This window comes from Neopelma chrysocephalum, unplaced genomic scaffold (genome assembly GCF_003984885.1).
Source record: "Neopelma chrysocephalum unplaced genomic scaffold, ASM398488v2 Primary Assembly neopelma1_45, whole genome shotgun sequence".
NCBI lineage: Eukaryota > Metazoa > Chordata > Aves > Passeriformes > Pipridae > Neopelma > Neopelma chrysocephalum.
This window is the reverse complement of record NW_020897704.1, coordinates 1,011,066-1,027,561: the sequence shown is the minus strand read 5'-3', so window position 1 is coordinate 1,027,561 and position 16,496 is coordinate 1,011,066.

The following is a 16,496-nucleotide window of genomic DNA, read 5'->3' as shown; positions in this document are numbered from 1 at the left end:
CATAATTTTATAATAAATTGCTTCATGTTTGCATATATGCAAAAGTCCTTAATGAAAGCATGCACAAGATTATTTGAAATTGCACTGTTAAAGCAGAAGAGGCAGTAAGTGTCATTGCAGTCTATTTTAGAAGGATTTATCTTGTTTCAAGTTTTCAGACATCTCCGCAATTCTCACGTATTTCAAGGCCAATTCTTTACAAAAAAGAAATTTATATCTTAAGCCTTCAATATTCTTTTATTTGAGTGCTCATGGAGAGTTTGCCTGTTAGACATCTACCTTGTGTCAGTATTGTATTTCAACAAAATATGAAGAGAATTACATAGTCACTTTGGACTCCATTGGCATAATAGTTGGCATTCATTGCAATGAACTTTCAGGGTAGCAAGTGATAGGAATGTTGCAGCTTTTCTAACATGAACAGAGAATCTTACTCAAAAAAGAGTTAATTTTGGCGAAGAGGTTCTAATCGAGAAATTTCCCACCTCTCATTTTCATGCATGTTATTGCAGAAATATCTGGTCTTTTATATTTGTATATGCTATATGTATTAAATTTGTTGGTATCACAGAAGTTATAAGAAATAAGGGTTTACCAAAAAAAAAGAGAGCTACTTTATGGGAGGCCACGAGTTGATTTTACAAAAACCCTAATGTGTCAGGGGAATATATTTTTTTAAAGGAAAGAATTCCTTACTGCTGTCAATAATTTCTAAGGAAAGTAATAAAATCACTGCATTTTTTTACCCCAATTTAATTGGTAAACAAATAGTAATTATTTTTTCCTCATTAATGAGAAATCCTGTATTCCACTTAGTTACAATCTTAGATCTTCTCAGCTCTTCTCTGTGTCTCTGCCCTTAAAGATTAATGCAAAACACTTGGGAATGCAGCTGACTGGGAATTCTTCAATGAAACAATTTTTTAGCTGGAAAATACTCATTCACTATATACTAAGGTGCTTGCAAGAACCCAAGTGCTTGAACAGGGCTTTTACTGAGATGCAAAAAGTGAGAGATATAAAAGGCAGCAGCATTGTGGTCATGAAACTCTCTTGGGAGCTAAGCAGCAAACTCAGGAGTCTCTTCTGTCTTATTTAGGTGTTGGCCCTGAGATTTTTTCTTCCTGAATGTGACTGCTAGGTGTGAGAGAAACTACTATGGAGCTAGTGACTGTTTTATCTGTAATGCTGGGGAATCAGCTTCACAGCTTTGTTGCAGGGAATTTAAACAAAATATACAAATACATGAAGCCATAATATATCTCTACCTTAGAGTTGATTTTCTCATGGCTGGAGCAGATTTTTGGGTCAGGGAGAAGTAGCAGACCTGTAGAGTCACCCTGAGCCTTTCACCTCTTAAGTAATACCCCTCATTGCTAGGCTACTATCTGTGTATTCATTGAACTGGAAGTGTTTAGTGACATTTAATAAAGAAAATGAACATTTAAGAAACTTTAAAAAGTTTTATGGGATCAAAAAAACCATTTCCTAGTCTAACCATATACTGAGCATCTTTCTTCAACAGAGGACAGATTTAATAAAAAAAATCTTATACATGATTAAAAACTCAGTTTGATATATCTTGATACCACTAACATTAAAAATTAATTTTGTTAGCAGTGAAATCTGGTATTCTATGATTGACCAGGTTCTGTACATAGAGAGGGAGAATCTCTCTTGAAAATATTGACAGAAAACATGAAGAACTTCATATACCTTCAAGACAGTGTTTATAAATTCTTGAGAAAAGTTCAATGGCCCCTAGATTATGTGCATAAGGTATAATTTTAAAACTGTCAGGTAATGCAGTGTTGTAATTTTGTAACAACATTTAGCTGCTAATTAACATAGTAACAGATAAGTGTTTGGTGAAAATAGAAACAGGTTTTAATTTATTTTTTAAATCATGAATGTCAACATTGCTGCAATTATCTCTGGGCTATTTTTCCATTTTGAGGCAAATTCAGATAACAAATGTTTCCTTCTAAAGAATATTTACTGGAGGAGGAAAGGCCTAAAATAGTATGTCTTAGCAGTTCTCTTCTTTTGTAAACAGGATTAACATAAAGGGTGCTGCAAAATGATGATGATTAATGGTTCTAAATACTATAGATCTGCATTATGTAATGCATCTCATATCCTTGAAATGAGGACTGTAATTTGTCATTGTTGTCTAGAGCTAAAATTTGAACATGTAATTTACAAGAATAGATTGTAGTGTTTTATAATTGCATTTTTTAATTCATATGGTCTTATATTTGAATAAATATTAGATCTCAGAGCAATGCATTAATTTTCTGTGCAGTGGCTGGATAATCAATTATACATTTTTTTAGCTAAAATGTCTTCTATAACATTTCTTATATGGTGTGGTACCCTATAAGTAGCATCAGAATAGAGCCTCACTCCTCCCACCAAGAAGTGCTCATTTGCTACATTTATTTCCTCATCTCTACTCAACCATGTGACTGGCAGGGTTCGCAGCTAACCCCTGGGGATGGAGCACATTTTGCCTGCTCATGGGAATTACCTCCTGGTCTCTTGTCAGCATGCTCTTACAAGGGGGCTATTTTTTCATGGGCCCTCTCCAACACCTCTCCTTGCCCCTGCTCCATGCCCTTATTTTAAACAGTGGCCTTGGCTCATACCAAGATATATGGTTCATTTTAGGCTGTGGAGTTCATTAAAAGACATATGATAGTTCATATTCAAAGAATTCCTCTCTCTGAACCTCCCTGTACTCATTTACAGAATTACAAAAAAAATTATATAACAGATGCCAGACAGAAAAACCTGATTCACAGCAGTTTGTTTGGTTGGGTTTTTTTTGTTGTTGTTGTGGGAATGCACTAAGAGACCAACATTTTGGCTTGTGATATGGTCTAATGTGTCCTAATTGTTTGAATGGGAAATTCCATTAAATTGCTGACTTGTGGTTCTGGAATTGCTCAGTGACCTCAAGTGTTGGAGGACAGCTGTAGCTTGCCTTCTTTATTTACTGATGCTGGCTCATAAATGTATCTTGCTAGCTTGGACAACACAGACAGGTCCCTTGTGGGCCACTTTGCTGAACTTGACTGAGGAATGTCTGCCCCTGGAAAGAAAAATATTTGGTTTCCAACAGAGAACTAGAAGTTTCTGTGCCAAATGGGACAGTGTTTGGAACAAGTGAGAACAGAATGGAAAGAAGATGGAATTATCATGTTAGGACTGAAAGTTATTATATAGATACCTAAAACCAAAATACATCTACACGGGTATTTGTCTATTGTGAATGTTTCTTCCTTTTCCATTTTCAATCAGTGTTAGCTCATAAAGCTAATAATAATTCGTTAGTACTTCCTTTCACAATATAGGCACATTTTGTTAAATGTTAAATAGGCAGCAAGTGATATGGGCACATCAAGCTGTTTAGAAGAAGACAGGTCAGATCAGTCTTCAAAGACTTTACAGGGCCCTGCAAAAATTCACAGTAGCCAGGGCTAAATGCCTTTGTATATAGTGTCAAATACAATTAAAGTGTAGTCTGGAGGTACTCTGTGTCTGCTGCCTGTCTCAGAGATGTGGGAATTTATTCACTATTAAGAATCAATATATTATATGGATTTTTAGTTCAGAACCAACCTATATGAATCAAGGACAAATATTGTCATCTGCTGATGATTTCAGCTCTAATCATACTCATATCTGAATTTTAATCACCCTGTTTCAGACACACATCTGCTCCATACATGTGCATGTATGTGTGTGAATGCACATTTATATACATGGACTGTTTTGGCAACGGTACTCATCCCTCGTTCATAATATTATTTTCATTATCTGTCCCTGCATAACTCATTTTAGAGTTATGCACACAATATAGACTTATAGGGTCAGAATTTGAAAGTGATAGGAAAAGAAAAGAATAAATATTTTCAGTGAAGACATCTGTGTGGTTTTATGCAAAATTTTTATATGACTAAATTGAGAAAGAGCAAAGAAAACAACATAAAGGTAAGCCTATAGAATTTAATGGAATATTATAACTTTGTTGTATTTTTTTATTTATCTCACAGATTCCATGAGGAAGTAATAATCACATTGTATAATCTTGTAAGATTGTGTCAAAAAATAAAAAAGACATACTTGTATAAGTTCTGTAAGTTTTAAAGTAATTTTTGTAGAACCCTGCTAGTTTCCTCACCTCTAGCAAGTTCTAAGGGATTTTCTCTATAGTCTGTGTTCTGCAGTTTGTTCACAGGAAGGCTGAAGGCATGGATACAGCTGGACAAGCCACGTGCCTTATTCAGTGAATTACTAGTAGCTATCATTTACTGCTTTGCTACAGCAGTGACAAAATAGTAACAGAGAGCAGAACTCCCATATCCGGTAACACACACACACCAGCTGTCCCTTTAACCCACTGCTCTCCTCCTTTCTCATACAACCTTTTTTTCCCATCTTTAAATATTACACGCTTTTCTGTTATGAATAATAGTCTGTTTACAATGTCATGTTTTATGTACTCAGTGAATTATGGAAAATTCTGTGTTTGTAATGGAAATAAAATACTTACTTCACACTGATAAAAGAAACACCGAAGTTTGCCCTTCATGTTAGTTAGTATTTGTGCAACTTTAAGAGATTTCTTTGCATCATATACACAGGTGCCATGTGATGCAAGAGTTACCATGGAAACAACACTGTTGAATGGCAAAATCAGGCTTCATAATAGCTTTATCTTAACCACCTTCAATTTTTCCATATGTTCCAAGTATTTTACTCTGTTCAGCATGAAATGAACATGAAACATAACAGATCTGTGAACTAAAGTATGATAAACTTCACTTGCACAACTTTTCAGTTATTGCTGTCCTGTTTTAGTAGTAAATCTCCTTTGTTCCTATCATTACTTGTATAAAAAAAGAGAAGTAAAGGACAAAGTATATATGTACTTTATCTACATATCTTCAGAAGATATTGTGAGGCAGACATCTCCCAGTGGAGACTTTACTGTAGTAATGGTGATACCATAAAAGGTCCATCACTGGTGCCATACCGTGTTTTATGGAAGAAGGTTATGGAAGAAAATGGTTACTTTGAGACGGGACCCAAGGTACCACAGAACCTGTGGATACTTGTCAATTGAGCACAGCCACTACTTTATCACATTAAGACCCCTATCAAATGATGCTTTCTTCTTTGAATATAAATTTCATTATATGAAAGAGCTTTTATTTGAAACTTTTTCAGGGATTTTATAGGCTATAGAGGATTTTTTATGAAAACAGAGTTGAACATTCTGAAATCAAAACGGCCATCCCAAATCCCAGAAACTGGAAAGGATGTTCTTGCTGCTCACTGTGACACTGTGGCTAGTCCTGATCATTGTAGCACCAGTACCATGAAGTTGTTGTCACGATGGCACACAGATGAAGTTCTTTTTTGCTTGTCTCCCAGATCCAGTAGCTCCTAACAAATGTAAGATGTCCCCAGAAGTGTCCCCGGAAGGTCTTTTAGTATTTTAATCAGTTTTGTGTCTAAAATATTGCTGCGTGTATAATTTGTTCTGCTTCTACTTTTAAAGACTTACTGCATTGAACTAAATGTTTTCAATAATTAGGAAACATGAATAGCAGTCTGGGTATTCGGCTGCTAATAAGCCTGAAAATGAATTCTAACTTGGAAAACAGACTGACTTCTTTTTCATTCTTTAAAAATAAAAGGAAAAGGAAATGACAGGCTAAAAAGGTTACCTGAGGCAGGTCTCATTTGCAAAAGTAGCAGCAATTATATATTACATAATTAATAATTATAAATTAATTATTATATAAATTAATAATTATAAATTTAAATATAAATAATAATTATATATTACATAAAAGCCAAAGCAATCAATATCTGTACAACAAAGTGCATAAAGAAGTAGTTCATACACAATGAGAACTATGGCTATTAAACTAGCGTTTTAATCTATAAAGCAAACTTTGTAATCAGTCCAGCAATTTTTCAGTCTCGAATAAGCCATTTTATGAGAGTCTAATTAGATTTGTGATTCAGCTCAGGGAATACCATTGTGTGCACTTTTTCTACTGCTTTATAGTCCATAACAAGTTGTTCCCAGGACACTTAACAGATAAGTCACATTTTCATCATTCACTGGAGCCTTAAGTACATTTAGGACACCTCCTGCAGAGCTGTTCATTGTAGTGGTTCAAGGACACCTGGTCCTGTGGAACAAATGCTTTATTTACAAATATAGATTCAATGAGTTTATGATATGCAGTAAGATATCCTTTGATCCTGAAAAAGAAGAGCTGATACATACTAGTGTGGTGCAAACAGAGAACAAATTTAAATTAAGGCATGTCATAGCTATCAAAAGCATCCCAGTGCTGTAGTACTGAAGTAAGTGTTCTTTGATAAGCAATCCCCTGGGATTGTAATGCCATTTTAACATCTTCCATGGAAAATCATGGATAAATGACAGTAAGTAAGTTTCCAAGTCTCTGATGTGATAGCTCAGAGCAGTCACTTCTCTTTAACAATGGTGTTTTGGTGTTGGACAAAATTGAGCTTTAAGGCATTTGGCTTCCTATCTGTATTTTTCAGAATTACCTACAAAGTCTATATATATACTCACTCTGGCATTGATGGGATGTGATACTAAAGTTGTACAGCAGTTCTGTACCTCTGTTTGTGCCCAATTTATCTTATCTGGTGGATGCTGTAGCTGTGTTCAGCCATGTCAATGCCAATGGGTAGTGGCAAAAGAACTGATGATGTCCTGCACCAGTGAGTGGCAGTCCAGTTCTGCATGCTTTTGTCTGCATTGCAAATCCAATCCAGCACCCTCCCTCACCAGGGTGTTTGGTCCATGGGAGTAATGCATCAACATTTCAATAACACATTGTTTACATGACAAGAAGCCAATTCACTCACTTGAAAAACGGGCTACATTTAGGAAAGGTATTATAAAGAGACTCTTTGTGATGGAATTTCAACAAATAAATGCCATACATTCTCAGATGGCAACTTACAATTCAAAATACTTGAGATTACAAGTTCTTGTGAAAATAATGAGCTGTACAATATTTCTGCTGTATATATTTATGAAGTATTGCTGTTTGTCTTACACCAAGCATATCGAGGCTTCAAGGAAAAATCAGAGGCTATGCAGAATACTAATTATAAAACACTAGCACAGAGATGGCTCAGATTTAGAGCACAAGCAGCCTAGTTCAGATAATATGCAGGAAGTAGAAAAAAAATGGTGAGGAAGTCGCAGTCATCCACTGTCCCATGAAAGGTCATTTCTGATTCTGACTTTAATGAAAGTTACTTACTTTCTGACTCTCATGATATTAGCCTAACATCTTACGTGAATGTAGTGGGGGTTTGTGGCTGGGTTTTGGTAGCGGGGGGGGGCTACAGGGGTGGCTTCTGTTAGAAGCTGCTAGAAGCTTCCCCTGTCCGGTGGCTCCAGGACGGGCTTCCTGCTGCTGGCCAAGGCCAAGCCAATCAGGAGTAATGGTAACGCCTCCACGATAACATGTTTAAGAACAGAAAGGTATTGCATGGAAAGAATTCCAGCCAGGGAAGAGCGGAGTCAGAAGATGGGAACAACAAAGTAGACACCAAGGTCAGTACAGAAGAAGGGGCAGGAGATGCTCCAGGCCCTGGAGCTGAGGCCCCTGCAGCCCGTGGTGCAGACCATGGTGGAGCAGCTGTGCCCCTGCAGCCCATGGAGGACCATTGGGGTGCAGAGACCCACCTGCAGCCCATGGAGGAGCCCATGCTGGAGCAGGTGGATGCATGAAGGAGGCTGTGACCCTGTGGGAGGCCCAAGATGGAGCAGGGTCCTGTCGGAGACCTGCAGCCCGTGGAGAAGAAAGCCCACGCTGGAGCAGGTTTTTCCCAGGTAGGCCCCTGTGGGGGACCTGTGCTGGTACAGGTCATTTGTGAAGGACTGCACCCCATGGAGGAGTGACCCACGGGACAGCAGTTTGGGAAGAACTGTTGCCCAAGGGATGGACTCACATCTGAGAGGTCCATCAAGGACTGTCTCCCATGGGAGGGACCCCACAGGAGCAGGGGAAGGACTCCTCTCCCTGAGCAGCGGCAGAAAAAACAACTGACTGTAACCCCCATTCCCATCCCCCTGCACCACTGGGGGGAGAAGGGAACACATTGAAGGAAGGAGGGGTGGGGGAAAGGTGTTTTAAAGATTATTTTATTTCTCACTCTTTGGCTCTTATCCTGTTAGTAATAATTTAAGTAATATGCCCACTTTGAGTCTGTTTTGCCCGTGAAGGTGATCAGTAACTGACCTCTCACAACTGTTATCTCAACTCATGAATCCTTCGCTGTTTTTTTTTCTCTCCTCTGTCCAGTTTCAGAAGGGAGTGAGAGAGCAGCTGTAGTGAGTACCTGGTGTCCAGTCAGGGTTAACCCACTACAGTGAAGAATCCTTCATATTGCTGAATTGTGAGACTGACTACAACGTGAAGGAAAGACATGGTAGTAACCCTGGTCTCACTCATCATTCTGTGGAGAAAACCAGTTTTGGATTAGGTACTTAAATATGTTCACTTCTTCCAGACATAAGTTCAGAGCAACTGAAACCTGACATTTGACAATTTAAGATATTGAGTAAAAGAAAAGATGCATTGAGAGTCATCCTTCTCACAAAGATTCTTCATGCCTTTTTATGATTTTTCTGTTTAGATAAGCATCTTGGCAGGCATATATCTTTGTCTGACAGGGATCTAGTTATGACACATCAGAGGTAAAAAGTCATGGTAAAATCTGTGTCTTTTGATATGGAAAAAAAACTTTTTTGGCATGAAGAAAATTGTAGCCAGACAACTTACTTTTCTCTCCTTCTCCGAAGGGCTTCAGTCTAAAGCATCTTCACTTCATATGTCCTGCCAGACTTTGTAATAGTAATGTACAGTTCAGATGTCTTCTAGTTTTGTTTTTCAAGCCTCAGCATCTCTCCATCATTCTTCAGATTTTTTACATTCTCCTTTATCTTACCTATTCTTAATGTCTTGTATTTCTACTCATCTCTGTCATTTCTGTGTCCTTCTTTCTCCTGCATCTCATTCAAGCCTCCAATGACAGTTTCAGCAGCAATTTTCACGGGAACTGTGAGCCATCTAGGGGGGCTTTCAGATCCAAGGAGAAGGGAACACCATTTGTGTTAAGGCATCTCACACATTGTAGCTCCAGGCTTCGTCATCTGAAGACTGAGGTGTAAGTGATTGTCCTGGTTTCAGCCAGGACTGTGTATAATTGTTTTGCAATAGGTAGGAGGGGGCGTGACCAGGACTCTGCTGGTATTCATACCACCTCAGGTCATTGCAAGGGGCAAGGGAAAGTGAGACTCTCTGCTTTGGAGGAGAAGAGCGTTCTATCAAAGGAAGGAGGCTGGGGAAGGGATTGGAGCACAAGTCCTATGAGGAGCGGCTGAGGGAGCTGAGGTTGTTTAGCCTGGAGAAGAGAAGGCTCAGGGGAGACCTCATCACTCTCTACAACTCCCTGAAAGGAGGTTGTAGCCAAGTGGGCGTCAGTCTCTTCTCCCAGGCAACCAGCAGTAGGACAAGAGGGCATGGTCTTAAGCTGTGCCAGGGGAGGTTTAGGTTGGATATTAGGAAGAAATTCTTTACAGAGAGAGTGATCAGACATTGGAATGGGATTACGCAAGGAGGTGGTGGATTCACTGTCCCTGGAGGTATTTAAGATGAGACTGGATGTGGCACTTAGTGCCATGGTCTAGTTGACAAGGTGGTGCTAGGTCAAAGGTTGGACTTGATGATCTCAGAGGTCTTTTCCAACCTAGTTGATTCTGTGATTCTGTATGACATTCCATCGGTGGAAAAAACATGGGAGGTGGAACAGTCCTATATTTGTTTACTGTCAGTTTTTCCTTGTAAATAATTTATTGGTTTTATACATTTTGTTATTAATATTGTTGCTGTAACTGTTCATTTTCTTATCTCATTGCTGTTTCCAGTAAATTGTTCTTATTTCAACATGTGATCTTTGCCTTTTGTGCCTCTCATTGGAGGGGGAGAAGGGAGTGGTGGCACATGGTTTTTTTAGTGGGAGTACTAAATGGGAAAATTCCTGAACCATGACAGTGATCCAGACACAGCCTCACCTTTGACATTTCTTTATCTGTATCTCAATGCTGAGAAGAATCTGGACAAGGTACTGAAATAAAGAAGAAAAAACAGATTTAGAAGTAGAAGATGTTTAGAAGAGGAGAAAGAAAAAGCGGAGATTCAAAGAGGGATAAGGAGAAAAAAGGGAGAAGGTGAAACAAGTGGAAAGAAGGGAAAAGTTGTCCCCTCTCTGTAAGGCCACAAGTAAACTGATGATTATTTAACAACAGATTTTACTTCACCATATCTAGTAAGTTCTCTGCTAATTCTTAATCAGACTTGAGCTCTGAATCCTTTAAGGGTATGTGTAATTAGATGGGACAACAGGGTGTAACAGTAACTCTGTACTGAAGGACAACTACATGCAGAGCAGCATATTCACCTTAGCTAGCAAGAGAATCTTCTATAAAAATCTATTTTGTATGTACCCTGACTTTCCCAAAGAAAAACTGCCCTAAGAAATAATTTATCAAACACTGAAAAATAAGGAAATGTCTGAGTTAAAGATTTCTGTGAATCTTTATTCCCTTATTAAATTATGATGCCGGCTTTAGTTATACAGTCATACACATTTTTCTCCTTGACCCCTGTTTCATTATGTTTAAAGAATGAGCTTTTTAGTATATTCTTTTAGCTTCATTCAGCATGTGGTCTATTTACTTCCCACTATTCCATTTCAACTGTGAGGACAGCCATACATTTCCTGCTGGCCTGTTTTGTGACTCTCATAACACACGTGTTTCACAAACATTCCTCTCCACAACATTTCCCTGAAAGAATGGAGTTTTATCATCTCCACCCTACAGCTGGGAAACTCAGGATGTACAAGTATCTGGGAATTCAAGCTGATCCATCTGACTAGTTCACAATGGGTTACATTTCATATTTTTAAAGGGCAGTTCCCCGTAGCTTCAGATAGAGTTGTGACTGTTTAAGCATTTCTGCAAATCAGTCTGTGAGATCTCAAGCCAGACAATGAAAAGAGAAAAGAAAATAACCACTGGGAAAAATGTGGTTAAAGAAACTTGCCACACAGGAACTTTGCAGAGGAGAATGACTACAGTTCACCAAAGCAGCTACTGTCTAGCGATGGGATCTCCTTTGTATTTCCCTATAGCACTAGAGCTTTACGATAAGAAGTGTCACACAACCTTGATAACCAGCAGTGTTGGCACATCACAGATAATAAAGTATGCTCTTTGCTCACAGAAAATCCCCTTTTGTGCCTGAAAATGAAGTGTGGACTGTAGTAAACAGGACTCTGAAGATCACTGACAAGGGACTGAAACTTAGAAGGCTTGAGAGGTGGGCCTGTGCAAACCACATGAAGCTCAACAAGACCAAGTGCAAGGTCCTATACCTGGGTCAGGGAGATCCCAAGCACAAATACAGGTTGGGCAGAGAATGAATCGAGAGCAGCCCTTGAGGAGAAAGACTTGGGTGTGTTGGTGGACAAGAAGCTCAACATGACCTGGCAGTGTATGCCTGCAGCTCAGAAAGCCAAATGTATCATGGGCTGCTTCAAAAGGAGTGTGGCTGAGGATGGTGGTGATCCTGCCCCTCTACTTTGCTCTGGTGAGACCCCATACATAGTACTGTGTACAGCTCTGGGCTCCCCAGCATAAGAAGGACGCTTGTTTGCCTTGTCACTGCTGCTGCTGTCCTCCAGTCATGTAAGAAGGAGGATATTGCTCCCCAGTCTAAGTGTGACCCTGAGGAGCTTCCAGAGGGACACTGATGGCCAAGAGAGGAGAAAGAAAGGAAGTAGGCAGAAACAGGTCTAGAGAGTAACTCAGGCTGGAAGGGGCCAGCTGTGAGGTCAGACCATGTTGCTCAGGGATTTATTCATCCTGGACTCTGCAGCAAAGCCTCTGAAAATGATAGAAAGATGGAAAATTGTCCTAGATCCCACCAAAAGAAAACAATCTGCTGAAGTGTTGTTTCAATTCAGGCAGCCCGGGAAAGTTCCTGGCTTAGGAAGCAGGGAAGACCTTTTGCGAGAGTCTATTAAGCCAGAGTGTTTTCAAGACTATGATTTTAATCTCTTAATCTTGCTAGTCTTCTCTATTTTATTTATTTCAAGTGCTACCTTATTCCAGACTGTTATTTTCATGTTTAAGTAAAACCAAGAAGTTGGTGTCTTTTGATGTCTTTATTTCAAAAGAAAGAAGGGCACTTTTACCTCATGGTAGCAATGCTGAGTCCTGTTACAAACATGCATTTTAAAAGTGGATATTTATGTATCTCATAATTTTGTTCTTAATCAAACCTCCGTCCTGCCCTTGACCTGTCATATTTGTTGGGCAGACAGTTGTAACCAGTGTTGAGGACCAGGCAAGAACCAAGCTTAAAAACAAGGCAAACCAGACCCCAGAGAAGGGTACAAAGCAAAGAAAAATGAAAACATGGAGAGAAGGGCTCTAGGAGCCCTTTTTGCTCAAAGAGCAAAAAGAAGGAAAGTAAGTCTGAGTCTAGGTTGAGCAGAAGACAGATCCACAGCAAAGCTGAGAAAGAACTAAGCTAATCACATAGTACCAAAGTACAGAATACCATTACAATTCAAGTAACAGACTGAGAAAGCAAGACCAAGTGATGAGATGCCTACCTGAGACACTGACAAGCCACCAGCTAGCTTTAGAAATCCATCCTGAGTTCAGTGTTGGCACAGTTAGGCACACAAATTACTCATTACAGACAGAGGCCAGTTACAGAACTTGCCTGCCCAGGCCATACCTGGCAGGGGCTTGCAATTAAAAAGCTATGTATAAAAAGGAATTACTTAAGTATCCTTGAAACTTTACAAATGCCATGCAAACTAAAAGAGTCACAGAAAATTCCACATCTAACAGACCATGTGGCTGGAAAAAAATATTAACTCATTAAGAATTGCTACAGTGCTACCAAACATATTTCTAGCTTATACTAAAATCTTGGAAATAAATCTGTCTGTGAACAATTTGCTAATCAGAGTAGACCAAGTTGAGTAGACACTACAGAGAATTAAAATGAATATGTGCCAAAGCATATCCACGTGTATGTTCCTCTGTTCAGTACTCATCTGAGTAATTTTAAATGTTATGGTGGCATATAAAAGGACATTACTTTAACTCATTACTTTTTTCAGTGATAAGGTTTCCTGCCAAATATTATCAGGCAATTATCACCTATAAATCTACATGCATGCCTAATGCTATTCCACTTGATCACATAGTTTAAATTAAAGACACTTAAAGCTATGTGCTGGATGGGTGTCTTTAATATCCACTCCTCTTTTAGTCAGGTTTCCTGATGAGGAAGGCCTTATGGGATCAAACTGTAGTATTCATGCAAACTTCATTCACACCCTTATAATAGCTTTTGAACCTGTCGGCCACTTTCAAGCACATTTGACAAAGAGGAGCTAACTTACAGATATTAAGGTTACATACATCAAATTAAAACAGGCAGATAAGCAGAGGAAAAAGAGATTATTGGAGTTAATTGCATCTCCATCCCCCTCCTCTGTCATTGATGGAAATATGGTATCATGAATACTTTATTTAAACTCTACAGAATTCATATTAGAAAGTTATTGTGGGTGTCCTGTCACAGAAGAAAAAGCTTCTCAAATTGTAGTTTATTAGGCATGAGAGAATCCAAGCAGAAAATACCAAACCACAAGGCTTTCCATGCTTGTAAGTCTCTGTGCAGTAAAGAAGCATTACTTGCTAACAGCAAACACATATTTCAAAAACTTACAAAGAGCTTCACCATTAGACTTCTGTTTGTAAAAAATATTCCCTTGACTTGCCCTAAATACAGTCTGAAGAATTTAGTTTAAAGAAAAACAAAAGAGTATGTACTGAAGGAGCATAGCAGCTTCCCTGGTTTTTTTTATTATTTTGGGTCATTAACTAGTACTTTCAGTTTAGTTACTGTTTTGAATACATGGGAACTGCCTGTGTATTTCTTTCCCAGTGTTGACATCATGGAAATTTCACAAAGTTTGACAGCCTGGTAGAAAGCAGAATTCCAAAGGGACCTTCCTCTGGGCCCTATAGTATTTGGCAGACATTCATAAATAGGACCTGTTTACTTCGGGTTTTGAGCAAAATCTCCTATGGACAGCTAATGATTTAGTTAACAACAAAATGACAGAAAAATTGTTTAACAACTAGGTGACCTTCTTTATGTTTGTGACGGAGTTGTTGCAACAGAATGTTTAAAAACTAGTCTGAGAGCATCTTATGACCAAAGACCTCAAAGAATGAAAAATCAGAGACATGAAATCTTGAAGTGTCATTTTTAGCAGGATTTTTAATATGTAAGATGTCTCAGTGACTGGTTTTCTTTTTCCTTTCCTTGATTTTCTTATTGCACTTAAGGAATAGTTTTACTCTAAGCCAAAAAATATCTGAAACAAGTAAGAAAACTTCTCATTTGCTATTTTAGGCATGTTCAAAGAAATGTGTAAGATAAATAAATATTTTTGAAGTGGATTTTTTATAAAACTTTGCCCAGGTGATTTGCTGTCTTCCAAGGAACAATCAAGAACACAAACACAACCTCAGTTATTTTTATGTTGGTTTAGAACAGACTGAATTGTCCTCAGCTAAGGCTGGAGCTCAGTTGTAAACTGACACTGTTTTTGTAAACTGGCATGGGTTCACTGAAAATACCATACCTGTTCAAGATCTGTCTCACTGACTGTGTTCATGTGAAGTCTTCAGTAATAAAAGGAATGAATGGTATGTAAACAGCACAGTGGATGTACAATGTCACCTTCTAACAGTTGTAGCTCAGTTTGCCTTATTTAGTTATGGAATTATCGATACTCACTGAAGATTTTAAGTGTGGATACTACACTTCCTGAAGAGGCCCTTGATTTCACAAAAGAGGATCAAAATAGCAGTTAAAGCTTAACAAATTTCAAGGAACAAAAATCTTCACACACCATATTTCTGCAATATTTTTGAGTATTTTTAACTTTACTACCATTTTTACTTGTATAAATTTGGCATAAAATCCCGGTTGCATGGTATTTTATGTCCATCCATGTCCATTTTACTTTCTTTTTAAGGACGGATAAATACACCTGAAGAATCTGTCTGCCGTAGTTCACTACTAATGGCATGAAACAGTGATATTAAAGCTGAATTGAGATTCCACCAGCAGCTTCAGTGATAAGCATTTGAATATCTGGACTTTGTGTGTGTTTTTTTCCAAGTCATTGTTTCTTGTTCTTCAAGAAACAGATTTTTCTTTGGCCTTCCAAGAGCTAGATTTTATCCATTACATCTTTTTTCCTCTTTCTCAGCTTTCATTAGAACTTGTTAAAACAATCTTTGTATAACATGAACTCATGACCATTTTCCTGTTCTAGTTAAAAAACATTTTTCAGGATATTTTCTTCTAATTTTTGTGATGCTGGCACTGCAACATGTTTATGCATATTAAGGGAAAATTCTTTGCTAATCTGCATGTAATTCTATGCTTTAAACTATAAGTTTTCCTTTTGAAAAAAATACATATACACACATACACACATTGTAACAATACAAACATCAGTGAGAAATTAAATAAAGAGAGTAGCTTTAGATTAGATATTAAGAAAAAAAATCTTTACTATGAGGGTGGTGAGGCACTGAAACAGGTTGCCCAGGGAAGTTGTGGATACCCCATCCCTGAAGTGTTCAAGGCCAAGCTGGATGGGGCTCTGAGCAGTGAAAGGTGTCCCTGCCCATGGCAGGAGGGTTGGAACGAGATGAGCTGCAAGGTCCCTTCCAACCCAACCCATTCCATGATTCTATGAAAATCCCACCCTGATCACCAGATGCACACACACTTTAATGGATTTCAGAAGAAGGATGATGATTTTTTCAGCTCAGTCGTGGCATCTGTACGTACCATGCACATTACTGAGCAAATCAACAGCCATTTTGCCTAAAAAATAACTGCAGATTTTGGCCATTTCTGGAATAATGTATCTCCAATATGGTTGTGCTTCGATATTTGCTGTTTAACGGTGGGGAGCGGGTGCCGGGCTGTTAATTGACCAGATTCAGTTCGATGTTGGCAGAGTTTAATTTCCGACGCAAAAGCGCTGAAAACTTGTGAGATGCACCTGAAACCTCGCAAATGCGTTTCGTGTGGCATTGGCCACCCTGGGCCAACGTGCCAAGAAAAAAGGGGCTTTCGTGTCGCTGAGCTCCGCTCAGCCCATTGCTGAAGATCCTCCCTGAAGGAGAAAAGGCCACCAGCCCCGCAGCAGCCCCGCAGCAGGGGCACGGGTGGTGCGAGACCCCCATCTCCGGGGCTGCTCGAGCCCGGCGGCACTAGGGCCGCGCGCGCGGCGCATGCGCGGTA